The sequence below is a fragment of the Paroedura picta genome, chromosome 2 (assembly GCF_049243985.1).
Source record: "Paroedura picta isolate Pp20150507F chromosome 2, Ppicta_v3.0, whole genome shotgun sequence".
Classification (NCBI taxonomy): Eukaryota; Metazoa; Chordata; class Lepidosauria; order Squamata; family Gekkonidae; genus Paroedura; species Paroedura picta.
In genome coordinates this window covers 84,132,462-84,158,795 of record NC_135370.1, presented here as the reverse complement: position 1 = coordinate 84,158,795, position 26,334 = coordinate 84,132,462, and the positions used below count along the sequence as shown (strand labels likewise).

Here is a 26,334-nt window from a genome sequence, read left to right as displayed (position 1 = left end):
GCAGGCTTTTAATACACGTGCTTGCTAAACACTGCCTAGTCTTTCAAAAACTTCCTCTCGGAAACAGAACGCATGTTGTGAAATGTGCTTGATTTACATAATTGCATTCTGATTGCCAAATCTGACTTGCCTTGGCTTTGAAATTCTGAAATGCTTGGCAGTGAGTACAGAACAGGATAGGAGTAATCAACAACTAGTAAGGCACAGTGGCTTTTGAAAGCAACTTCTCTGTGAAGACAAACAAGGATATAGTTAAAAGCAGCAGATGAACAGGCTGAGAGGAGTAAATGCACAGAGCTTGGAAAGCAGCAAGAGAGTGAGAAACAATAAAATAATCTAAAAAAACAAGAGGATTGTGGAGTTTCCCAGTAGCTGCTGCATCTGGTGATTCAGCACAGCAGTACCATGGCTTCCAAAGAGAAAGTTTCCCTGTCCCAGTCCCCTGATAGTGGCCAGTCCCCTGATAGAGAGCCAGCTTGGTGTCGTTGTTAGGAATGTGGACTTCTAATCTGGCGAGCTGGGTTTGATTCCACGTTCCCCCACGTGCAAGCAGCTCGGTGACCTTGGGCTCGCCACGGCACAGATAAAGCTGTTCTGACTGAGCAGTAATATCTGGGCTCTCTCAGCCTCACCTACCTCACAGGGTGTCTGTTGTGGGGAGAGGAAAGGGAAGGCGAGTGTAAGCCGCTTTGAGACTCCTTCAGGTAGAGAAAAGCAGTATTTCTACCATGCTACTGGAGCTTTTCAGGTTTGTTTGTTTTTTAAGTCAGCACTGAATATTGTTGTAATGTTTATAATTAGAATCTCAAGGTGGTATTTTTTAAAGAAAGTCTCCAATCCTGTTTGTTAAGGAGGTACAAGGAGAAAAGCATATCTTTGCAACAAAGGAGGCTAGAACCTTACTGAACGCTGGAATTCAGAGAACCTGACAGTTTGTTACAACGATAGTCAGTGGGTGATTATAAATACAATACACACTCCATGGCAAGGGCTGAAGTGGCCATGGCGGGAACAGGGAAATTGTAGACTGGGAAAAACCAGGCACATTCCACACAACCGTCACTGTAGCTGAATCTGAGCGCTATCAAAAAGTGCTGCAATAAATAGCAGCAGGTCATGGTAACGCACACAGCCGTTTTTCTCAGGGAAAAAGGCTCTCCCACTAATGCTGTTCTTGTAACGCACAAGTTTCCGGTCTCGCCCGAATTGCAACAAAGGAGGCAATATTTTTCCGTGCTTCCTCCCACCCCTGGCCATCAGTCAAACAGAACAGCCAATGAACTGTTGTGTTCGTGCTTCCCTTTAAAAACTGTTTTTTAAAAACCCGAAAATACCTGTAGCAACGCATATTTGTTCAATTGATGTATCAGAAAGACCTTTTTCGCTGGCGTGGGAGCTGGAGCATAATCGTTTACAGGCTCTTAAAGTTAAAAAAAAATCCCCTCCATGCAATTTCTGACCAAAATTAGGGCAGTGACGAACAGGGGGCAGTATTGTGCTCGGAAACTTTACAGACAATTGCTTGTGGAGGGATTTCAGCCAAAGAAGCATCGCTTATTTGTTGCTTTTGCCGGTTTGGGGGGGGGGGGGGGAATGGCGATCGCGCCGCCAGAAGCTTGGGTGCAACAGGTTAGGGAGGGGCAGTCTTTCTACCACTATATTGAGAATGCACATGTCTTTTTCGGATGTGTTGCAGGTTGTTCTCAAGAGTCTAGCAGTTATTTTAGGGGGAATCCACTTTTGTGGATTCCTCGAAAAGCGCTACAATGAAGCGATTTTTGCGGGAGTGTTGCAGGAGTGTTGCAGATTGTGTACAACGTCTTGCGTAATGTTAAAAAATAGTGTTACACAATGGTGAGACTTCAGCAACATTAACGCTGTGTGGAATGGCTCCCATCTTTCCCACCCACACAGCAGCCATTGAGACTTTGCTGTGATCTTTCCCCAAAGTCTGCAGCAAGGCAAGCTTAGAAATGACTGGGAAAAACCAGGAAGTGCATGAATGCACCACAATGCTGTGGGGAAGTGAGGAAAATATAGTGATTCAAAGGACCAACTGTACACGAGTAGTTTGTGTATAGTATAGAAGTATGTTGGACTGCCAGCGTCCAGGTGGAGCCCAGAGATCACCCAGTATTATAAGTTACCTCCAGACTGCAGAGAAAAGGACTTCCTCGGAGGGTGGACTCTATGGCTTTATACCCTGTTGAGGTCTTTACCCAGGCCCCACACCCAAATCTCCAAGAATTGGCAATCTTAAATGTGGCTATGACTTCACTGGAATAGGGCGACAAAGGCATGCTATGGCCATAGTTTCCTACTCTCCCCTTTGCCTCCTCTCCCCTTCAACATCTCCTTTACTTTCCTCTTTTTGATCTTCTCCACACAAGTTCTTTGCATTGGGCTCAATGCTGTTGAGATCACGGTTTTCCCTTTCTTCTGAATGCAGCATCTTCCACCACATGCCCAGATCCTCCTCTTACGGCAAAACATTAGCCATCTGAGCAATCAGAGGAAATGCTTGTAGGCATTCAGCACTCTCATCTTCTCCTAAGGAATTTATGTGTCTGCAGAGGCTGTCAATTCATCGGATGTTGAAAATCTCATAAAAATGGCAGGGAAGGAATTTTACACAGGAAGGATTACTGTCCGTGTGCACTGTCAAATGATGTTCATTCCTCCTCATTCCTTATAGATGCCGACATTGTGATAATATAGGATGGACATGCATTACACATTCCACTATGACTAATATGCATAAAAATTATATGCTTAAAACAGAAATCTGTTTACCATATCACATGTTGGATACCAGGTCACTGTTAGTAAATATATTACATTCTCACATGCCATCAGGTGCTGTAGAAGACGGAAAGGTTAATCCATAGACTGTTTTCAAGATAATTAGTTAAGGTGTTTATTAGAACCCAAATGTTTACTCAGGCTCATGTGCAAAATGGCATACAGCCTCCTTCCCCCACCTTAATATAAATACTTTGCCTAATGGGGAAGTGAGCCCTGACACACGAAATTTTAAGCTGAAATAATTATTTGGACTTTCAGGTGCCCCTGGACTATTATTTTATTCATCCTTAAAGTGTCTATTGTATCAAGTGCCCCCTGTTTCAGAACCTGTGAATTCCCGCACAGAGCCAAATGAAAATTCCTGCACTGGAAGGCACCTCAATGCTGCAGTTTGTTAGAAATTTACAAGCAATACAATTATTTGTTTGTTCCCCTTGTGATCATTTCTATCATCTTGTTGTGATGGAGAAAACGACTCTAATACACTTTTGAAAAATGAAGACTAAAAAATATCAGAGACATTTGGAAGGCCTTAAGGAGTGGGCGACCACACATGAGGTTCGCTCGGCTCAGGTGCACCAGTGCGCTGACCCAGTCTGCCTGCAACATCTCGGAGCGTTTCTCGCCGTCTTGAATGTACTGTTCCCGTGCTAAAGATAACCCGATCCTCTGGGCTTTTTTTGCACGCGCACACTCACACACTCACTTCCAGGCATACTCAGCAGCGCTGAGGTAAAAGAGCAGGGCGGGATTTCTTTCGCCTCTACCTTGCGGAGGGGGGGCGGGGAGGAGACGAGGGCGAGGCAGGACTTCGCAGCGCCGGGGCTCAAAGAGCCTTTGAGGACAGCGCGAGCCAGCTGCAAACAGCAGCTGCCTCGGCGGCCGGGCGAGGGACATCTAGCGGCGCGCGCCCGCCCTGCCAGCCCCGCGCGCCACTTGGGGCCCGTCCTTCTGGTGCTTCTGCGCTTGCTACGTGCACACCGACACTGTCCTCATGGCAAAGCCCAAGCTGGGCCGTACCACTGAGCACCCCTCCACGAGGGGAGAGGGGGAGGAGGTGGGCCGACCCTTGCGATTCAAAGGCAACGCGGCTCGCCCGGCCGTGCATTCTTTTCCCCAATAGCCACGTTCCTGGAAAGGAGCCGAGCTGGCGGCATCCATCGCGGGAAGGGGCGGGGGGAGAGCCGCGCTGACGCTCGGACGAGTACAGTTGGTTCCTCCCTAAAGTAAGGACGTGCAGAACCGAACGCGCCGCACCCCGCACTGTAACTCCCGGGGAAGGGAAGGCGGGAGCTGCCAAGCCCGCTGCTAGGAGGGACGGCCCTTGATTGGCCAACGCGGCGAGGGGCGCGGCTGCCCGGCAGCCGGGCATGGCCCCTATTGGAGGATTCGCCCCGGCGCATCACAGCCCTTGATTTGCATGAAAGCAGGGCGGGGTAGGGAAGCCAGGGAGACGGCAGGTTGCTCGGCGGCAGTGGCCGCGGCGTGGCCGGAGAAGTTGCTGTGCGCCCATGGGGCCGCTGGCTCCGTCCTGTCCCGGCAGGGCAGGGCAGGGCAGGGCATGGCGGCGGCGCTGCTGCGTTGCGCTGCTGCTGCTGCTGCAAGGGCGCAGGGAGCGCACCGCGTTTGCCGGCAGTACTCGGAGCCGGCGAAGTTCAGGTAAGTGGGGCGCGGCGACGGACTTGAGCGGCACGCCCCGGGGGGGGGGAGGGGGCAGCCTGCACGTGCCCCTGGACCTTCGCCGCCTGTCCCAAGCATAGCGCAGCGAGAGCCCGCGTTTGGGCGCCCAGGGCAAAGCGCATCTCGGCTCAGCGAAGCCGCTGCCGCAAGCGCAAGCCTTCTCCGGAGAGCGGGGCCGGGTCCCTGCCGGGCCAACGACGGGTTTCTTGGGCCCGGAGGGGGGGGGGGGGAGAGCGCCGGGCTTTGCGTCGGCAACTTTTCTTGTCAAGAAGAAGTGCCTCGTGTTGCATAATGGAGCGGCTACCGACCCTTGGCAGAGGCCCGGGAAGTAGTTTCACTTTTGCGCCCGTCGAAAGCCTCCCGTTGGAGGGGGCTCCATTCATTTAGTCGCGGTCCCGGGAACCTTTAGGTGAGGGCTGGCTTGCGGAGCCCGCGGAAGACTTGACGGGAATCTCGGGAGTGGCTCCGGATGGACTCGACGTCCAGGGCCAGGAGATTCGCTTGGCTCCGAGCTTCCTCGGCGTGCGAGTGCCTCAGCAGCACCTCTGGCCCTCCCGCTGAAGGCACGGCCCTTCTGGACGAGGTGCTCCCCGCTAACTTCCCCAAATCGACTTGCTCGTCGATATTTGGGATGGCGGGAAGGTAAGCAGCGCGTGCTCTTGTGCATATAAGTCCCAGAACGGCACTCAGCGGGATTCTACATTAAAGCCATCAGGAGCCCGTGCCCCGCCTTGGATGGGAGGCATCTCTCGCCTGGGAGAATCTCCCTCAGCCTTGGGTGGATTTTAATGGGCCAAAGTGCTTTAATAAGAGGCTTTCTGGGTTTCTCTGGCGTGCATGCCGGTTATTTGGGGGATCACCTCAGGCAAACATGCCTGAGGTCTTAGTGGAGGGGTGGGGGTCATAATTCTGCAGCTGATCTGTCTCTTATGTATTCCAGGTCACTGCTGATAGGGGCCGAGTGGGGGAAGGGGGGCTGTTGCTGGCATCCTAGAAGCACAAGCCTGCCTATGTTGGCTTAACCTCCAGAAGCAGGTGAGCCACTGACTAACGCACATTGTGCTGCTCGTGTCCCCACTGTGCGTGTGACAGCGGCTAACCTGCTTTTCGGATATCACTGAGTCCCCTCCTGTAACTCTCTGCCCTCGAGAAGAATCAGTGCATTGGAGCCCGGTGACCATCCTTCCAGCTCCCCGTGGGTGCCCAGGAAGAAAGGACTCGCTTCAGATCTGCAGCATCAGTCGGCGTCAAACTTGAGTCTCCTGCACCGACAACAAAAAGCTGAGTTGAACATCTGTGTTCCCCCCCACCTCGATGTCAAGAGGCTCAACATGAAATAGAAATGCTTTGACTTCTGTTTTAACACATTATATTTTTGCTGGGATCTCTAGACTGGGCTGAAGGTATAATTATCAAAAATGTGCTGACTTACCTGTGCCGTCCTAATTGGAGTCACACCCTTCAAAGCCCATTGAAGTCAGCTGGCTGGGAAGGGTGTAAACTCTGCTTAGCAGTGCACTTTAAGTCTGGGTTCTTCCCTAGTTCCGGACCAGCAGATTCGATGTGACCTGACCCCAGGTCTGTTTACTAAAAAATGATGAGCAAGCAGTAGATTAAAAGAACTGGGAACCCTTACCTCAAAAAGGCACTTCTGGATCCTAGTGGATATTGTGTGGAATCCTTTTTGGGTGAGACTCAGGACATGGTATGGGAGTCAGTTTTTCTCATTCAGTGATGTTAATTTGGAATGAGGCTTGTTTTTGCTGTGAGTAAATTAGCAGTCCAGAGGTCTTCCATAATGTTTTGAGCATTGCTCGCATTCCCCCCACCTTTTCTTCAAGACTGTTAAATGTGACCTCTGCTTGTTTCCCGGTTCACCTTCCATGTAAGACCAAACTTGGACAGGCAGGCTGTCCCTGTATCCGCAAAAAGCCATAACCTGTGATCTTAGAAAGGTCCCATATGTACCACTGAGAGCACTTTTGAGCCTCCTATTTGTATATGTAGAAGGAAAATGGGGAAAATGTATTTGTATTGAGGCTTTAATCTATTTGATGGCTATGCAGGACAATGGATTGACAGTCATATTTGAACCTTCCCACATTTTTGGGTCACCTATGAACAAATGCATTCAGTCTGAGTTGCATTTTTAAAAATCCTCCACTAATCATTTTACCACTAGTTTGTACACATTTCAGAATCTTCTGTTTAATGTTTTAATTTATTTTATGTGAGGGGAGGAGAATAAGAATATCTTGTTGATTTCAGCGATGCTGGGCAACTTTACCTAGACATCCCTTTTTAACCCCATTGCTGCTCCTGGCCAAGGAAAGGGGGAGGGGGGACTCCTTCAAGTACTTTTTTCCTTTCAAAGAGGTTTTGTGTCCACAGTAGCACTTGAATTAAAACAAATAACAGCAACAGCTGAGAAACTGGCAAGGGGTTGAGGAAATCTCAGGGCAGGTGAGACACATACCTGTAGGATTGCATCTGAGCCTAACCATGGGGGCAACATGTGCTTCTGTCTTTCCCTCCTCTCTTATAGCTCACATAAGCACAGGTTCTTATATGTTTGTGAAACTTTTATTTATTCCATCTTGTACTCATGAATGTGGGATGTGCTGTGACATCCCTATGCCATTTGCCCTCATGATAATCTAGCAAGCAAGTCAATATGTTCCTGTTTCACTGATGGGCAACAAAACCTGACTGTGACATACCCTGAGATGCACTGGAAATTCCAGCTAAACTGGAATGTGAACCCAGGTTTCCAAGATTGTGATTCCATCTAGTGAATTGGCTCATTTAGCTCTTTTTTATTTCCATAGTGGTGTTTGTCACTCAGGGACACACCACAGTAAGTGTAAATATAGACAAAACAAGGCAGTGTCTGTAAATTTTCAGGTGCATCATTCCCTCCTCCAGGCCCAAGTGCAAGTGCAGGAAACACCGTAAACCATTTTAAATAAAAAAGCAAAAGCTATACTTCCTTGAACAGCCATGTGGTGCTAAACCCCTAGCCTCTAATGTGTAGAATGGATACTGGCTCCATGTCATTTTTGTATGTCATCTTCTTTCTTCTTAATCATAGCTTCTTGGCCTGGACTGGTGAAGTCAAAAGCATAGCTGTTGTAACCCAGTTGCCTAGAGCAGTGGTCCCCAACCTTTTTATCACCGGGGACTGGTCAATGCTTGACAATTTTACCAAGGACTGGGGGGGGTAGTCTTTTACCGAGGGACATCACCACTGCCGCCTGAGCCCCTGCTCCAGTTGCTTTCCTGCTGGTGCCCCTGACTTCCCGCCACCCACTTGGGGGCGCTGCCAGCAGCAGCTGCGCAGTGCCACACCAAGGGGGAGCCCCAACCATGGCGGCTGCTGGAGAACACCAAAGGTGAGCCGGCAGCAGAGTGGCAGGGCAGCCCCTGAGGCAGCAGCTGGGGAGGAGGATGAGGAGGAGCTGCGGCCCGGTACCAACTGATCTACGGACCGGTCCCCGGACCGGGGGTTGGGGACCACTGGCCTAGAGAGAAAGGACATAAGTGTAGACAGCTGCTGGTGTTGTCTTGGATTGTCTTCAGGATGTGTGTTTTACGTTTCAGCCCCCAACCCAGCAATGTTCCAGTGCACCTCAAAATGCCTGTAACACCACAGTTATCCCTCTGGTGGTTTTCTCATTAGAGGCCAAGAACTGCACAAGCTACAGAGAGCTTCCTAGAGAAGGGTTGTGCAGCTCTGCTTACCCAGGTGAAATCGCCATTAAAGCTGATGCTCCCCATAGCTGTTTCTATGGTTTGCCTCCTTGATGACACCCATGTTGCCGTGCCTAAGGGGGAACACAGGCTGGTTCCTGGGGGGGGTCCAGATCTTCCTTGTTCTGGCTTCAACCAAATACCTGGCAGAAGAGCTCCATCTTGCAAGCCCTATGAAACTGAGCTAGTTCCATCTAGGCCCTCAGCTCTCCCGGGAGCTCATTCCACCAGGTCAGGGCCAGGACTGAAAACGCCTGGCCCTGGTTGAGGCCAGGTGAGCCTTCCGTAGGCTAGGGACCTCCAACAGATTTGCACCCACAGAGTGAAGTTCCCTGCAGGAGGCAAAAGGAAACAGTTGGTCCTGCAGAGGTTTAAGTATATACTTTGGTATTGACAATGACCCTGTTATTGCAAGAGAAGTTGAACTGGAATGTACGTGGGCTCACATAACAACTCTGAAAACTGTCATGATGTTCCATCGGATCTATGATTGTGTTGCTGGTATGTAATGTTACTGTTCAAAAGAAGACTATTGTACAGCAGCAACATGCGAAGACTGCAGCCCTAATATGCAATTAGTAGATCTTTCTTTCTAGGTCATCTACTACCAGTAAACGTTGTATTGCATCCGACTATGAATTTATATGCCCATCTGCAAAATAGGAATAGTTAGAATCTAATGCAGACTTACTCTGTAGATAAGTGAGAGAGGGTTGTCCAGCTTTGCATAAAATTATAAATGTGTTCTAAAGGCCACTGAAAGTTGGGTGGATTTGATTACCACTTTCCAAAAAATATTCAGAACTAAGCAAAATTACACAACTTGTTTATAGAGGAGGATGTGATAATGAAACTGCAGAATTCTCTCGAAATCAGGTCTGCCTCAGTCCTACTTTTACAATGTTTGGGCTCCAAGCTGAGATCTTTTGGGATAACTTGAGCTGCCTTGATTTGAACAACTGCTGTTATTACCTATTTGCTGTGGTTTTCATTTGCATTTGAGGTGATTTGACCTCACACTTTGGGACCTGATGTATTTTTTCTTAGCTTTCTTGAAGATTTTAATGAAAAGTTGGGTGATAAATAAAAACAGGAAGTTAAAACAACGTGCTTGCATTTTGAGTACAAATTTGCCAAGTAACAGATTTACTTTACACATGTGCACTTGTGGTTGAGATCCAGTAGTTTGTTATATCAGCTTTGCCACACTGTCTGCTGGATCAAATGTTCTGCAATCAAATTTTATGGATATTTACTCTGAAGTAATGTCATGAATACTTGACACCTGTGTGCCATGCGTGAGTTTGAGTATAACTACAGTGGATAAAAATGTAATCCTTTCATGCCCTCTCAAGTTGAATGTGCAAGTTAACCGCATTCCTTGTCCTCTAGGGTATCTTCATTTGCTCTGATGGCAGCTGTATAATCATCATGAACAATAAATGACAACATTGCATTGGATACTGTAGTGTGGTCATCTCAGTGGAGTTGTGTAAAGCTAAAGAGTGTTTGTTGCTTTTTTTTTTTAAGTTAACTTTCCGTTCAGGAAAAGAACCCCCATTTTCACTGTGGACTTTTTTCATTACATACGTCATAAGTATTCAGATATTTAGATTATTATACTCTTAATAACTTGTGAAATCTTAACTCCGGATACCTTTACCTAATGCTTGCTCTGCCACCAGTGCATAAATACTTGAAATTGAGCATATCGACAGCAGTGTGTTGTAGAACATTTTCCTTCCTGAATCTTATACAGATATGACAGCAAACATTTATGATGTGACAACATTAAAGATATGACAGCAAACATTTCGAGATCAAAGTTCAGGCTGTTTATGCAAATTATAAATGTTCTCCAAGGGCTAGCGATGCTTTAAAAAGTGAAATAATTGAAATGGAAGTATTTTTATTTTTAACTTAAATTTTAATTAGTGTGAATTTTATTCTACTCTTCCTTCTGGAAGAGGCAGGCAGAGAGTCCTATGGTGGGCCAAATGCTGTGGCCTGTCCTTCTGGTAATGAACCCCAGAATCTGTGAGGATCCAGGTCAGATCCTAGAAGGACATAAGAAGCACGTTGGACAGACAGCCACTTGGTTCTCAAGCACTGGAAAATCGCAATACTTTTGCATGAATGTAAGCAGAGCCTTATGTAATACCTCTTCAAATCAGTTGGTAAGAAATTCCACTGGGACAGAAAACTTGCCCATTCAGAAACAGTTAGAATCTACAGAACAGCTACTGAAAAAAACCATAAGGCAAGCTGAACACTGTCATATTCTACTGTTTGGAGAAGAATATATTTTGTTTTGACAAACTTAAAAGGACTCTTGGAATTATTTTAAGTTCCCTTGCAACACACCAAGAACCCCACAATCTGTTTTCTCAAATACATTTTTTATCATAGCTTTAAAAAGTAAAGACAAAATTAACTATAACAAGCAATGTTTTGTTTTCTAGAAACACTACTTGTCCGGATCATCTGGTGGACTTAATTTTTTTAAGGGTCTATTGATACAGGGTTGGGGGCACAGATGGAAAAGGTGTGGTTAGTGGTAGTACATCCTTGATTGATGCATGATCAATTTGCAGAGAGCCTGTCACAGGACAGTTAATCTTGCAGTTGGTGCCTTTCGCCCTCTCATGAATGCAGAATAGTGTTTGTACATCAGTGGCAAAGGCATCGCAGTCGGCAGACTTCTTCTAGTATTTCAACACCTTGCATTTCCATGATAGGCAATTCCTGAAGAGTTTCCCTGAGTTTATTTCTAGGCTTGTGGAAATGTAAACTGCTATGAAGGAACCAACAACTGCAGAAACTACATGTTTTGTCCAATGCATGTATTGTGTTTTAGATGCTTCAGTCGGGTTAATTTTAAATACGTTACTTTTGAGGGGAAAATCAAAACTTTGCCCCTTGCATAAGTGAAATGTTTGCAGTATGGGAGAGGAGGAATGGTCTGGCAGGTTGGAAATTGCTTCAGGAAGAACAAACCCATCGTCAACATAAAGAGCAGGTACTGCATATTCTCTTGGTTCACTCCCACCCACCCCCATCTGCGGTAACATCTTGATCTGCTTTAGGGATGCTTCCTTTCCTTCTAAAATATTTCCTTTGAACTCCTTTGGTTTGTTTTTTGAGGGGTAGGGATTGTTACTGCATACATCTCAACACTTTGCTTAATGCTAATGCATCTAGCAGGCTGTTCATTTTCTTCAATGCAGTGTGCCACTTTCTGCCTTACTGACTCAGAAGGCACTTCCAGAACAGAAGATGACTCAAAGCTGGCTGGTATCTGTAATATAGGCTTGCTGCTATTGCTAAGAACCAGAGCTGGCACTCTGAAGAATAATAAACGAGAATTCATTGGTGCTGCTACTCTATGCGGTCTGAGTTCATCAATGGGTGGTCCAGAGAATACACCTCTGCATAATCATGAATTGCTGCTATTCATCATTTCTTTGTCTAGATGGCAAAGGTTGGCTGCCTGGTATTGCCTGGCCATGCCTAGAAGATCATGTGACATTCCAGCTTGGGGAGCGAACAGAGTGTTCTGTCTTGGCCAAGGGGTGAAGAACAAACCTTACTGTTTCTCTTGAGATGATTAAGGGATGGCTTTGGAGAAAAGGCTCTTCAGTTTCAACACATGTTTGTGTGTGTGTGTGTGTGTGTTTATGGGGAGAAGGAGCACCATTATTCTATAAGCTACTGAGCTAAAGCTGGGGAGTGTTACTTTAATTCTTCCTCCTCACTGAGAATTTTGTCTCTTCTAGGGAGCACCCAACTGGAGGCAAACATGTTTGAACCACTCTGGCTGTTCTTGCCAAACTTTAGCACCTCCCCCCCATCCCTGGTTGTGAGACCCCTGTCAATGTATCCCTATTTTGCATCATCTGTGGCTGTTTTAGTACCATTCTTTAACTGGCTGCATGGTTTCTATTCCTCTTAAGGCAGCCTTTCTCAACGTTTTTACCATTGAGAAAACTCTGAAATACTCTTCAGGCTTCGAGAAACCCCAGAGTGCTGCAATTGTGCAGAATATGTTTGGGAAGCATAGCTGTATACACGGCCACCCAGGGCCCCTCCTCTTCCCACCCCCTCCAGGCCCATCATTGGCCATTTCACCCGATAAATGTTTAACAAATTTTAAAGATATCTTAAAAATGAATTAACTCCTTCCCATTCAGGAACACTTCCAGGGCTATCAAGAAACTGCAGTACTTCACAAAACCCTGGCTGAAATGGCCTGCTCTACTCAGATGAAGGAAAATGTGATACAAATTGCAGCCACTGTAAAACTGTGTTACGGCAGCTGTAGAAACTACAGGAAAACTGACATATGGCTGGAAAAGTGACTGCTGCCCACAGTCAGGGTCTTGCGTGCTTCCCAGAGAAATACACTCTACCTGGTGATGGCTAAGCATCCTCATGAAATGGGCACACAAAACCCGTGCCTGCATAGGCAAGCTACCTGTGTGTGGATTTGAAAGCCTGCATGGAGGTGTCCCAAAAGGAATGTTTGAGTGCCTCTGTATAGTGTGGCAGAATTTCTCCTGACACAACCTATGCACATTGCTGTGCTGTGACGGGAAGCAGCTTTTTGTGAAGTACAAATGTAGGAAAACAAGGTGTTACACTACAAGGTGTAGTACTGTGAGCCATCTGTGTGCTCAGTTTGAAGTGATGGAAAGAAATGAGATTGGGGGGGGGGGCAGAGTCCTGCCCCAGTAAAATATGAATATAGCCCATGGAAGGCCCAGCATGCCATTTTCACTCTTGCTGGTAACAATGGTGTTGTAGAGATCAGTGGTCCCCAACCCCCATGGATCAGTCGGTACCTGGCCGCGGCTCCTCCTCGTCCTCCTTCCCGGCTGCTGCCTTGGGGGCTGCCCTTCCACTCTGCCGCCGGCTCACCTTTGGTGCTCTCCAGCGGCCGCCATGGCTGGGGCTCCCCCTCGGCATGGCACTACATAGCTACTGCTGGCAGGGCCCCTCAGCGAGCAGCGGGAAGTCAGGGGCACCGGCAGGAAAGCAAGTGGAGCAGGGGCTCAGGTGGCGGCAGCGACATCCCTCGGGAAAAGACTACCCTCCCCCCCGGGCCTCAAACGGTCCCCGGTGATAAAAAGGTTGGGGACCACTGAAACGTAGGATTAAAACCCCAGACTACCACTGCATGGACTAATACTTCTGGGATGTATGTTTATGCATGCAACATAGGAAGAGATAAAGTGATTATGATCACATAGACCCACCGTGATATAGTCTTTGTAAACTAATGGGACTGTGATTTCTGTCCCCCACCCCAGCATGGAAAAGCTCCTAACCATCATCTTTATACTATTTCCCAAGTGTGGCCCCCATCTGCAGATACCTAAAGCTACCAAACATGGCCATAACCGCACTAAGTAGGATTGTATAAAACTTGGAGAAAAAATTGAAGACAAATCTGAAATCTTCAAAACAATACATAGGAGGGTTTAAAGTCCCCTCCACCAAAGTCATTGGCGCAGCCCATGAGTTGCACTAGTCAGAAAATGGGGAAGGGAATCCCCCACATACATGGGTATCATGGGCCCATACCTGTATATTATAATAGCAAAATTGGCTGAAACTGAAGTTACTGAAATATGATGGCTGGACCTGTGAATAAGCAAAGCAGGTTTGCAGAAAAATCTGAAGTTTTAAAAACCTCAAAATGATAAAAGGGTATCTGTAGCTTTAACAAACAGATTTGCTCAGTGACTGTTGCTAGGGAAACACAATAGCTGAATATGGGAGGCAGGTAAAAGTAGGTTGGTGTATGGCTGAGAAGGCAAGAATATGGTCAAAGGGAAAATATTGTGAAGAAGGGGATACAGGGGAAGGTGAGGTGTCCCCCCCCCCCCCCCCGTGTCCTGTTTAGGGTTCCTCACCATGCAAGTGGACCTGGGCCAGTGTTCAGCACCCTGCAACTGGGACATAGTTTTCCTAGGTAGCGGCTGTTGGGGAAGGAGACAAAAGGGCAGAAAAATGTAGGTTGGCTGTTGGGAGGGAGAGAAGGAAACAGGAAATGTGTCTATATTATTAACTTTTAAATTTAATTATGGCCGACACAATTTTTGCAACTAATAACATGGTCCTATGATTTCCAGCTTGTATGGCTCAATATTGAACAAGCCAGATTTGGAGCTATAGCTGAGTGAAAAAGCACAGACTCTGTCGAAGGTCATCCTTCAGTATGATCTGTCAAGGAAAAGAGTAGAGCGATCCTGCAGCTGGAAGTGTAGTGTGGTAGCTAATCAGCATGATTGGCAACGGATCCAATAGTCTCACTTAGGTAAACAGACTGCCTTTAATCTTGCCTTATCCCCTCTATTCAACCAACTCATGTTCCCCCATCTTTAGCACTCCCTCCCCAAAGATTAGGTTAACTGCCAGTAGATTGGTTATTGCCCTATCAACAACCCACCCACCTGCAACACACACCAACTCCTTGCAGCTAAATTGTTGGGTTTATTTGCCTTTGCATGTAGTATAAAAGTCAGCAAGACACTGACATTCTGAGAGCCCCCCATCCCCCACCCCCCCTTGGGATTATAACATTATAGGAGGAGCATGTTGGGATCAGTGCAAGTGAGCACAACATACCAACGGAGGCGTGTTTTTCCTCCCTGTGCTTCCTTCTTTGTGTTGAGGAAAAACAGATGTTTTGAGGATTATGCTGCTAAAAAGGCAGTGCTCTATTTGCTGCTGAGAAAGCTTTGTCCTTTAACAGGACAATGAGGGTCAGAAATTAAAATGTTCAAAATAGTATAATTTATAGCTAGGACAGTTTTGTAAGTTTAAAGATACTCTTAAGATGTTCTCAGCTAAATCCCAGTTGTTTTTTTACTTCCTCTTATGGCATTCTGAATGTGACATTGTTATATTTCCTTACTTCACAATCTATTTTTTTCATTTCAGATTTTTTTTGAAGCTTTATCGTAATATTATTCTAGACGTCTCTCTTCCACAGTCATTTTATATTTCTCTTCTTTCTGTTTCTTCTGGGTTAAATGTTAGACTGTTGTCCCTTGTTGCCATCTTTATTGAAACCATTTCTAATATAATAATTTCTGTTTAGATTTTATTCATTCCCCTTTAGCTTGTTATCCGCTGTATACATACAATTAGTTGTGAAACTAATACTTAAAATGATACCCAGCTAATGTTTTCTATATCAAGATAGGGCAGTCACACAGACATACCTTAAAACAGATAAAATTAATCCATTAATCAGGTAAGTGAATTAAAAAATTCTATTCATTATTAGCTTGTCCTTGTAAGGTAATCCACACAGAATATAATAAATCAGTTCACATCTGAATTAAAGATAACATATTAATTTTCAGTCTTCTGTAATGAGTTCATTTAATCATAATTATAAAATATTAATCAATTTCATTATTAATACACTGAAATAAAACAATTCTTCAAATCAATGAGTCAAGTACAGTTAGTTCACTAGTTAGAAATAATTATGACTATTAGTAATTTAACACTCTTCCACAACAGTCCCAATTCAGATCAGTAACTACTGCCAAAAATTACTTCCTCAGTTTTCTAATCAGAAGATGCTAATTGTTCAATATTGGTTACTTTTTCCTAGCAAATGGTTCACATAGTACATATTCCTGCAAAGCAGAATTAAGCATCCATCTATGTCTTTTCTAATAGCTGCTGTTCTATGATACATTGAAGGAAAAACCATTAGAAGTTTTAATGTGAACTGGATGCAGTCATGCTGCAGATTAAGAAGTTCCCATACCATCGAAGAATAGAGGCAATATGATCTGCATGGCTGTCCTCTTCATCTAATTGACAGACTGGCTATTCCTTGCCTTCAGCAACTGAGACATAAGTTGGTCAGGGGAACACTCATCTTTATCCTCATGTGATAGTTAAATTTTTGTGAAGGGATAAAGTTCCAACTATTTCTTATATGGTAGCAAAATATATTTCTACTAGAATAAGACTAGGAAGAGTGTCTGAAGAAGAGCAAAGTATAGCTAAACTAGAAAGTAAGCCTGCTGTAGGAAAAATACAGCGGGCGCTAGCGGGAGGGGCCCCGCTGGGAGGGACAAGGGAGGAAGGCAGGCAGGCAGGCATGCATAGAGGAAGGGAGAAAGAGTGGTAGAGAGAAAGTGTGAGAGAGAGAAGGGGAGAAAGGAGAGTAAGCATTGGGAGAAAGAATGCAAGAAAGGAAGGCAGAAGAGGAAAGAATGGATGGGAGTGAGAAAGGAGGGCAAGGGGTTGGTGAAGGGATGGATAGAAGGAAGAAAGGCAGGAAGACAGAAAGGGAGCAAGTGAGGAGAGAAAGAGGGAGAGAGAGGCAGAAAGAGAGAAATAGAGGAAGACAGGAATGAAGGAGGAAGGCAGGCAGGAAGGGAAGTAGGTGGAATGGAAGCGGGCGTGGGGAAAGGAGGGTGTGTGTCAAGACCGTGGGAAGGTTTGGGGGGAGTCATGAGGGGGGGTGAATGGGGAGGGGGGTGGCGGGGGAGGAGCGCGGGGTAGAGAGGGGTGGGTTGCTGGGTGGCTGTGGTGGGGGAAGCGGCTGCGTAGTGCAGAGGTGACTTGTAGGGGGTAGTCGGCAGGAGAGCATGTTGGGTAGGTGGCTGGGTGGATGGCAGGGCATGTGGGGTCACGGAATCGGTGGTAGAATGGGGCGACTTGTAGGGGTGTGGGCGGCGGAAGAGGACGGTGGGCGGGGGCGGGGAACTGTTGGGGGAGCCCCGTCAGATTGCGAGGGCAACTAGTGGGGGGGCGGGGGGCAATGGAAAAGCGTGGGTGTGTTGGGGCGAGGAATCGTCAGTGGAGCAATGGCAGATCACGGGGGGCAACAGGGGGGGGGTGACGGAAGATCGTGGTGGGAGAGTGGCTTTGTGTGTGCGGGTGGGGAAGCTGGGGTGGAGAACGGCCCCTGCTTACCAGGCATGGAGTGAGCATCCTGGGCGGGGCTCCTGAACCCCCCTGCCGCCTCCACCCCCTGCCACTTCCACCAGGATGCCTATGCCGGGTGGCTGGCTGTTGTACTGGTGGGCATCGTGGGAATGGCAGCGTGGGGAGAAGGCGGTGGAAGTTGGGGGGGTGGGGGGTTGGGAGGCGCTGTGCACCTCCCGATTCGTCAGCTCAGGGCCGAGGGGGTGATTGGCCCCTTGGGGGTGGAATGACAAGCAGAAAGCCCAATGGGCCCTCCGCTTGTCATTCTGGGGGGAAGGGCCCAATGGGCTCCCTTCCCCATCCCGGACAGGGCCCACCCCAAGGGCCTTTAGCATTTTATTTATACCGCGGAGCAGTTACAGGTATCACACAGTTGTGGTCATTGCAGTAAACAATTTGCTCCAATTTTTGCAGTTACTATTTTATTTTCTTCATATTGCACTGATATTTTTAGGGTAAATATTATTTTTATATTTGTTCTTAATATTCACGTGTAACAATTCTGTACTAATTTGTGATCTTTTAATTATACTAATTTTTACTGTCTGGTATACAGTTTTACTGCTCTTAGACCTTACATACATTTCATTTATATAGGTCAAATGACTGAATACACTTGGCTGGCTGACTGGCCAGGAGAAATTTTACCCTTGAAAGGGAGAGGGTAGGAAACTGTAAATAAGGAATAAATACCCCCCCCCCCCAATCCCCACCCTATTCTAAGGGGATAGAACTTTTATCAGCTGTTGAAATGAAAGGAGGAAAGCCTCCCCACACGATCTGTTATCATTGATAATGTATCCTTGTGCTTTCAGGAGTGCGAGAGCAACTTCTGAACATGTGCCATGCCAGTGTGGGAGAGGTGAAGCCAGATACTACTGCTTAAGGAGAGCTTCCTGCTGTTAATGCAGATGTATTTCTGTGGTTAAATTAGGCCTCAGTGAGCTGGAAGTGCAATTTCATGTTTGACTGGCTATGTGGGATTCTGCACTCTGAAGAAAACAACTTGGACAGGCACTGTATGCAAGGGGATGTCGTTTGTTAACAGCAGGAAATAAAATGATTATTTAACAATCAAATGGCTTTTGAGAAATGACAAATTATCTGAAATACGCGTGTGATAAAAATATCGAGAGCTCTTAAATTAATGGTCAGATACTGGAAATTGTGGAGAGGTAGAACATAACTTTTCAGTGATTTTACTCCTAGTGAAGATGACACACACACCTGAGTTTAAAGAGGCCCCAAGCAAAAAGAAGATCTCCAGACACTGGGTGTAAGATACTTAATTTCCATCCCTAGTTTCCTCATGCATTTGAATGACAACCACCTTCCCTCCCGGTCAGCCTGACAAACTGCTGATCAGCTAACAGAAGCTGAAAAATTCAGCTTTCCCAAATCAAGCTGAACAAGAATCCCAGTTCTAAAACTAGGATCCAAATGATTCAGGATATGCCAAATTGGGTTTGGGTTACGGTTAATTTAATCCGAGCCCAAAATGTATTGATTTTTTTTTTTACATCCCTAGTTGCAGCCACCTTATTCTGACCCCTTGGGCAGAGTTGTCAAACTCGTTTGTTATGGGGGCTGGATCTGACATAAATGTGACTTTGTCAGGCCGGGCCACACGTGCCATAGAATGTAATCCCAGGTAATGGAGATATAAGCTTTATAGAGGACAGCAACTGGTAAGCTCTGAGTGGGTACATGCTCAGCACAAGGCCCCATGACCTGCAGGATGTGGGTACTGAGGAAAACCCTTAAGGGTGGACTGGAGAGACAGAAGTTGAGTGCTGGGCAGATACACCTATGCTGCCTGGAGGAGGAGCAAACCCCTTCCTCAGTCCACTCCTGCCACCAGTGCTGTGAGCCCAAGCCTCAGGGTAAAAACACTAAGTGGCTGAGTGTTGTGAGCTCTCCTTTGGCCGCAAGCCATCACAGAAGGGAACGGGGAAGACTTGAATTAACACACACATACCCCACCCATGTGGTGGCAGTCACCCGAGTCCAAAGGCCGCTGGATCATCTGATGGGGGAGTGGGCATCACACACACAAGGCCACACATGTGATAAGACCCCAGGCCACCACTGACCAATATAACAGAGATTGCTGGCATCACCATTCCACAAGGTAGTAGCCACCTCTGGCTGAAGGCAGCTGAGTGGTCCATGTGGGAGGAAGGCCCTGCTTACAAGTCTCATGCTGGGTGGCAGTAGGCCCCAGATGTGTGGAAGAAACTGCTGAAGAACATCCCTTGAACCAAAATGCAGTTGCCACATGGGGGGTCCCAATAAAGCAATGGCCTCCAACAGGGCCCATCAGAGGATCATCCACACCCACCATGCAAATAGCCATCCACAGTATTCCTAGAGCTGCAGCAGCAGTGACTCCCAGGTGAATGGAGGCTGCCACTGAAGTGAAGGGGTTTTCTTGACTGCAGCAGACCCAGTAGTTTTGCCTCCCTGAAGCCACATCAGATTAGCAGAAGACTGGTAGGAAAGGGGATGTCAGTTGCTCCCAAGCAGCGCTCCTGTTTGCCAATAGCTCTGACAAGTTGTTGTTGTTGTTATGTGCGAAGTCGTGTCCGACCCATCGCGACCCCATGGACAATGATCCTCCAGGCCTTCCTGTCCTCTACCATTCCCCGGAGTCCTTTTAAGTTTGCACCTACTGCTTCAGTGACTCCATCCATCCACCTCATTCTCTGTCGTCCCCTTCTTCTTTTGCCCTCGATCGCTCCCAGCATTAGGCTCTTCTCCAGGGAGTCCTTCCTTCTCATGAGGTGGCCAAAGTATTTGAGTTTCATCTTCAGGGTCTGGCCTTCTAAAGAGCAGTCAGGGCTGATCTCCTCTAGGACTGACCGGTTTGTTCGCCTTGCAGTCCAAGGGACGCGCAAGAGTCTTCTCCAGCACCAGAGTTCAAAAGCCTCAATTCTTTGACGCTCGGCCTTCCTAGCTCTGACAAGTACTAACCATCAAAGCTTTGTAAATGCAAATGACCCTTCTAACTGGAGACAATGGAATAGCCACCCCTTGGCTGGATTCTGACAAGGAATTCCCAAAATAACCAGTTGGTGGCAGCAAACTGAAGTGAGAAATTCCCAGGGGCTGTTAGGTTTACCAGGGTCACATAATTGGGTGGAGATGGGACAGTTTCTGGCACAGTCTTTGGCACCTCAGAGAACTGGAACAGAGCAGCTCTTGTGGATCAGTAAGAGAGATTTCTGATGCTTCCAGCTTTCATCTCCCATCCAATTAACAGTTATTTCCTCCAATTTTGATTTATCCCTGTCCTCCAAATCAGAAAATCTGCTTCCACAAGATCTTTCTGCATTGAACAAAGTGAACTGTGGCTTAGGGAAGTCTTTGCCATGATAAATGTATTAGACTTTAAGTTTTTGTCACAAAAGACTAACACAACTGCTGCTCTGGATTTTGTCCCATGTCACTATTTACGTTCAGTTACAGTATAGAAATGTGTCTGGGATTTTATTCCCCAGCACTATCTCTTCCTATTTGCAAATGTTGTAATGAGGTGGAATCTGCAGAAGCTTGCGTTAGTTCAGCGTCAGTGTAATCTCTCTGTGTCATGCACAGCCGTGGTGATCCCTGATGGGGAAGGCATTTGGCCATCTTAATATCGTCAGATCCCAGAGAAATGCTGCTCCTTATGCAAAGATCCAAAGAAGGGATGTGCTTTGCCAGCACTACTTCCACACTGGAAATGTGTGGCAAGTCTGATTTGTAAGGCCCTGTGAGTCAAGGAGGGAATTTTAATTAATTAAACGTATTTTAATTAAAAACTGCACATTAGGAAATGTATGAAAGGAGCAGTAAACCTGATCCACAGCCTCTCTAAGGTCCCACAACACTCTGTTAGCTGTAGGATTTTTATCTCAACCCTTAAAGCTATCACAGAAAAGTGGCAGGGGCAATAGAAACTTCCCAACCCCAGCCCTGTGAGCCTTCCCACTAATCAACAATATTTGCAGAAGAATGAGGACTTGCAGAGGCTAGGGGGGGGGGGGAAGCTATTTGTCTCTTGGACCCCAGAACACTAAATTGCTGCTGGCATTTTGATCCTGCCTAACTTACAGCAACCAAGCCACAAAGGGAATTAAATTTGCCTTACCATGTGTGGTTGGGGGGGCTTTTAGTTGTGATTTTCAGGCTGCTAAACAGGCATGTGTTGGAACTGATGGCTCCCTGACCCATTAATCAAATCTCTGCCTTTGCTGAAGGGACAAATCAAAATGGAGAGGCAAAACTGAAAAGAGAAATGTAGCTCCAAACACCCATATAAACCTCTTGAAAAAGGGTGCTGTAAAGGGGGGGGGGTTGGTGATTGGTAATACTGCATTTGCTTAATGTCTGAAAATTGCTAATTAATTAGTGTGTGACTCACTTTGAAGTGTTATTCAGATAAGCTGTTAAGCATCTTACTTTGGTTGCTGTGGCAGAATTTCCACTAGGCCTGTTCCTACCTGGTGATGCCAAGGCCCTACAGAAGATGCTTCCTTGCCACAGTGAATCTGAAGGAATGAACACGGGGCCCACCGAGGCACTTAACGTTCAGAATCTACAGTCCTGGAATCTCTTCACTTTCTGCTCTCTACAGTGGTCTGTAATTCCTTCTCGCTAGTTTGAAGTGATCTAGAAAAAGGACAGCCACAAGAAGGCTTCTCCCAGAACATAAAAATTTAATTGGGAACAAGCAAGCAGCCCTGAAATGGGACCAGCAAACAGCAGAAGTCAAATCATCAATAAAATATTCAATGGTGGAAATGCATTATTGACGCTGTCTCTGAGCCTAGCTTTAAAATACCAAACAGTACTGCCCTGTAGTAGATACTGACGCATTTGCTGTTTGGTCTCCTATGACCAGAACCGTTAAATAAGGATGTATGTCCAGCACTCCTTGACTTCCAGGTATAATAATCATCCATCTGGCCTAATGCAGTGGGTGATGGGAGCGTAACACAACCTCCCTAGTTGTGTTTGTGTGCTTTACTGAGGACTTAAATATATGTATTTTTAAATGCTGTTTTAACGCACTGATGCTTTAATGTTTGCCATTATTGTGGACCCTATGTGGGTGTAAAAGTGGCATAGAAATATTTTTAACTAGTATCAAAGGCCATTTTAAAAATGGGCTCTGAAAGGGGCGGCAGGCAGGAGGGCATGAGAGGGAGCCCCCTTTGGCCCGCAAAGCAGGCTAAAGGGAGTGGAAAGGCCCTCCCCCACTGCTGGTGGTGCTGCTGCAGGAGGCTCCCTTTGGCCCGACAAGCACTCTCACCACAGCGAGAGTGCTTCCCAGGCTAAAGGGTGTGGAAAGCCTCCCCCCCTGCTGGGGGCAACAGGGTTTTGCGGCCCACAGGGAGGCTTCAAACTCCCCCTCCCCTGGCTCCCTCCCAGCAGGAGTGTACCTGCGGGCCACAAAGTCCTGTCAGTGCGTCTCTCCTCGTGGGCGATGCAGCCACAAGGCTTCTAGCAGCAAGGAGTGGTGGACCTGGATGGACAGGGCCTCGGACAGTCTCCTCCCAGGAGGCTGTTTCCCAAATATAAGGGAGCGAAATAGTGTTAAGGATTATCATGTTTTTTAATTAATTGAAGTTAAGCAGGGAGGTTCACAGTGCAGGGCTTTTTCAGTTGCGTCCAAAGTGTAGCATGAACTGCCCTAGAGACTCACTCTGAACTTCCAAAGCTCTTTTAAGGCTTTTAACAAAATTAAATGTTTTCAGTGCTATTCTGGCAGCTGAATTTTGATCTGATGGTATAATCTACAGGTTTCTTGTCAAATTTCATTATTACCAGAATGTTTTAATTACTATTTTCACTGGTTTGTTTTAATAGTTAGATCTAGTTTTAATAGATCTGTAGATATTGTTTTAGATTCTAGGATGTCATTTTAGGTTTTTTTCATGATTTTAAAGAGGTTTTTATATTGTTTATATGAATTCAGTTTTGTTTTTCTTGTGATGTGTTAATCGATAATAGCAATGCAAGATACAAAGCATCTACATAACTAAACATGTAATTTGTTTCTGTAGTCTCACACATATACCCTGCATTAAAAATAAATTTGTATTTATTTTAAAATTGCTGATTCTGTGCTTCATTGCTGCTATATGAGGATTTATCCTATGAAAATGAGGAAAAGTTTATGAAATGACACAACTTTCTTAGGATGAGAATTCCATCTTTTGTCAGGAGAGATATTGTAGACAGTAGCCAACAGGTATTTCTGACCAATGCAACATTCTACCTATCTCCCCCCCTCCCCCTTCCAGTCACAATGGATATGTCAACAGGAGAAGAAAGGCAGCATTCTGTTATGACTTCAGTACAGAGAAAATGCAGGTTTTTCCCTACATAAAGAGGAATAGCCCTGAGGACCCAGACATTTTAACAGTCAGTAACTTTGTGTGAGGGGAAAGCTTTTGAACGAGTGAAGAGAAAGACAGTGATTTATCCAAGCCCATAGCATATTTAGCTGAGAGTGTTAAAAATAATGAATTTTCTGGGAATGTGCTGACATCCAGAAATTCTGGTAGCCAATATTGGAATTAGTACATGAAAATACTGGTTATGAGCTTCCTCAGAATCTAAAGCAGTTTGTCATCCTAAAGGTGGAGTGATACTGATTTTGAAATGATGGACATTTCTTACTTGCAGAGTAGATATATATTGCTATTTACTGGAAATGTAAATTCTTCAATCTCAGAATAGGTACATGAAGCTTGGTATGTTTGACACAACTAGCATAACATTATTAGCATTATTTTAGAAGTAATAATTTCCATATGGATAAATGTCTTGAAGAACTTTCTTATGTTCTGCAATTCTAAGAATAAAGATAATTTATAAAGATGGTATGCAATACCATGGTTTCTTTGATGCATTGTCATTTTTGTGGTTATACAAACCTCTTTGTTATACAAACTATGACTCCAGGCCACGACTTCTTTTTGCCTAAGGTCTTGCATCTTCCGATAGAACAATAAAGCACAGACTTACCCACAGCATTCCTCAGATCATGATTTGATCCCACAGTGTGAATTACATTGGGATGCAGCAGAGCTTAGAAGTGTTCAATTGCTACCCTAATGCACGATTCAAATGGTACATATATATATATATCAGCCACACAGTGGCTGATCAGCTGCAGCCAGAACTGAATGGTAAGATGGAAGGGGAAGGTTATTCTGGTGTAGGAAAACGGGCTTTTGCGCTGCACCCACCAACCAGCTAGCTATTGTCTGCCTCTAAATTTCCAAACTAAGGATATGACTACATTTTCTAAGTCTTTTGAGGCACAATTGGCAGAAAAAGGTGATGCATCCTTACAGAAGTAGTTGTGAGTTCCTGCATTAGGCAGGGGGTTGGACTAGATGACTCTTTATGTCCCCTTCCAACTCCTGTTTCTGAGTACTTCCGAAAATGAGTAAACTTGTACTGGTTCTAATGTAGTTCTCCATTTATTAGGCTATGGTAGTCTGAAATCCCTCTACACAAACAACACTGAGTGGCAAGCATACTTTCTAAGTTCCTTTTGTGTGTGTGTGTGTGTGTGTTTGTGGGGGGTGTTTTTGTAGCTCTTTCTTCACAGCACTTCTGATAATATACTCCCTACTATATTGCTGCAGCAGAAAAGCACTTTTCCTTATTAGTCAAACATTAAAGCTCTGGGAAAATGTCCCACTGTAAGCAAGCACAACAGCATTTGGAAGTGCTGTAGGAGAGCTTGTAATCCCCTCCTCCCCCCCCCCCCAAAAAAGATGAGGAAGCTGTCAACAGTGATTTTGTAATTTGATAGTGCTTTAAAAACAACAACAACAAATACCCTACACATGACTGTTCACAGGCTACATTCCATGCAGTACACTTGAATAAATAATGCTTTGGCAATTCCTTAAGCAAAATGTATGAAACCTCCCTGGGATTGCTGTCCATTATGATTTAGTGTACCTCTTGCATTTCTTCAATTCTTCTTCTAGTTTGTTGATAGTGATATGTATGTCTCTCTTGGCAGATCTCAAGCTTGCTGGAGATCAGCTGCCCTTTGCCCAGGCAAACGTGCCCCCTCTGCAAGGCTCCGTCTTTCTATACCTTTCCTGGGAATGCTGGCGGTGCTCAATCCAAGCAGCTACCTCAACCTTCAGCAGCCCAAATTCAACCACTGTTATTGGAATTTGGAAAGGGCCAATGTCACTGACTTCTAATTTATTCTGGGTGGTTTGAGTGGGATAAAAAGCATATTTTATTTGTGTTTGGGGGGGTCCATCCGTTCAGAAAGGAAGAGACATGCTGTTATTGTTGGCTTCATTGCAGAAACAGGCCAACTTGATTAGATTAAGGGAGCCTGCAGGCTGATTATTAGTTTTGCTTATGAAAATAGCACACAGTGTGCTTCCCAGTTGTAATAGGCTACAGAGATTTAATGGGGATACATGTAATATCAGCCATCTTTGTGCTTCTGTGGACTGAATTGACAGGAAAGTCTTCCTTCTCCTGTCTTTACAAAACAATCACTTTTCCCTTTTCATTAATTTCTCAAAAGAGAATAGGCAGTGCATAATTTGAGTCAGGATTCATAGGGGTATAAACAAGAAGTCAGGATTCATAGGGGTATGTGTCTCCCCACAACAGACACCCTATAAGGGGCTGAGAAATCTCTGCGAGAACAGCTCTAGCAGAATCATGACTAGCCCAAGGTCACCCCAGCTGGCTGCATGTGGAAGAGTGGGGAATTAAACCGGGCTTTCCAGATTAGAGGCCGCTGCTCTTAACCACTATACCAAACTGGCTCCTTACTATGCATTTAGAGGGTCACTGGATCCCAGACCCCACATGTCAATTTTTCAGCATTAGGAATTGTTTGATAGGACATGTGCAATGGCAGTGCTACGATGTCTGAATCTCTCAGTTATAGTGGAAGCCTGGCACTGTGAAATGCACATGGGCTAGTTGTGAAGTTGAACAGCAGCCATGCCAACAAGAAGAGTCCTCAGTGGGGAAACACCCTCAAATATGTGTAGTATTAGACTTGGGATGTAGAAAGCTATGTGTTGCAAAGACATACCAAGGGGTGGCAACAGGGCCATTTAATACATTTACTCATAAATCAGAAGACACATA

At 45.8% G+C, this 26,334-nt stretch overlaps 1 long non-coding RNA gene across 7 annotated transcripts; it reads left to right on the top strand.

Moving 5' to 3' along the window:
* Window positions 1-4,248: 4,248 nt before the first annotated feature.
* On the top strand, window positions 4,249-19,746 carry LOC143829849 (uncharacterized). Of its 7 annotated transcripts, XR_013228253.1 has the most exons (5): window positions 4,249-4,464; window positions 4,895-5,127; window positions 5,426-5,520; window positions 5,639-14,102; window positions 18,012-19,746. It is a non-coding gene; the product is annotated as an uncharacterized LOC143829849 (long non-coding RNA). The 7 variants fall into 7 exon arrangements; XR_013228256.1 differs by lacking the exons at window positions 4,895-5,127; window positions 5,426-5,520 and adding an exon at window positions 14,370-14,554 and having other exon boundaries at window positions 4,250-4,464; window positions 5,578-14,020; XR_013228255.1 differs by lacking the exons at window positions 4,895-5,127; window positions 5,426-5,520 and adding an exon at window positions 14,370-14,554 and having other exon boundaries at window positions 4,250-4,464; window positions 5,578-14,026.
* Window positions 19,747-26,334: the final 6,588 nt, after the last annotated feature.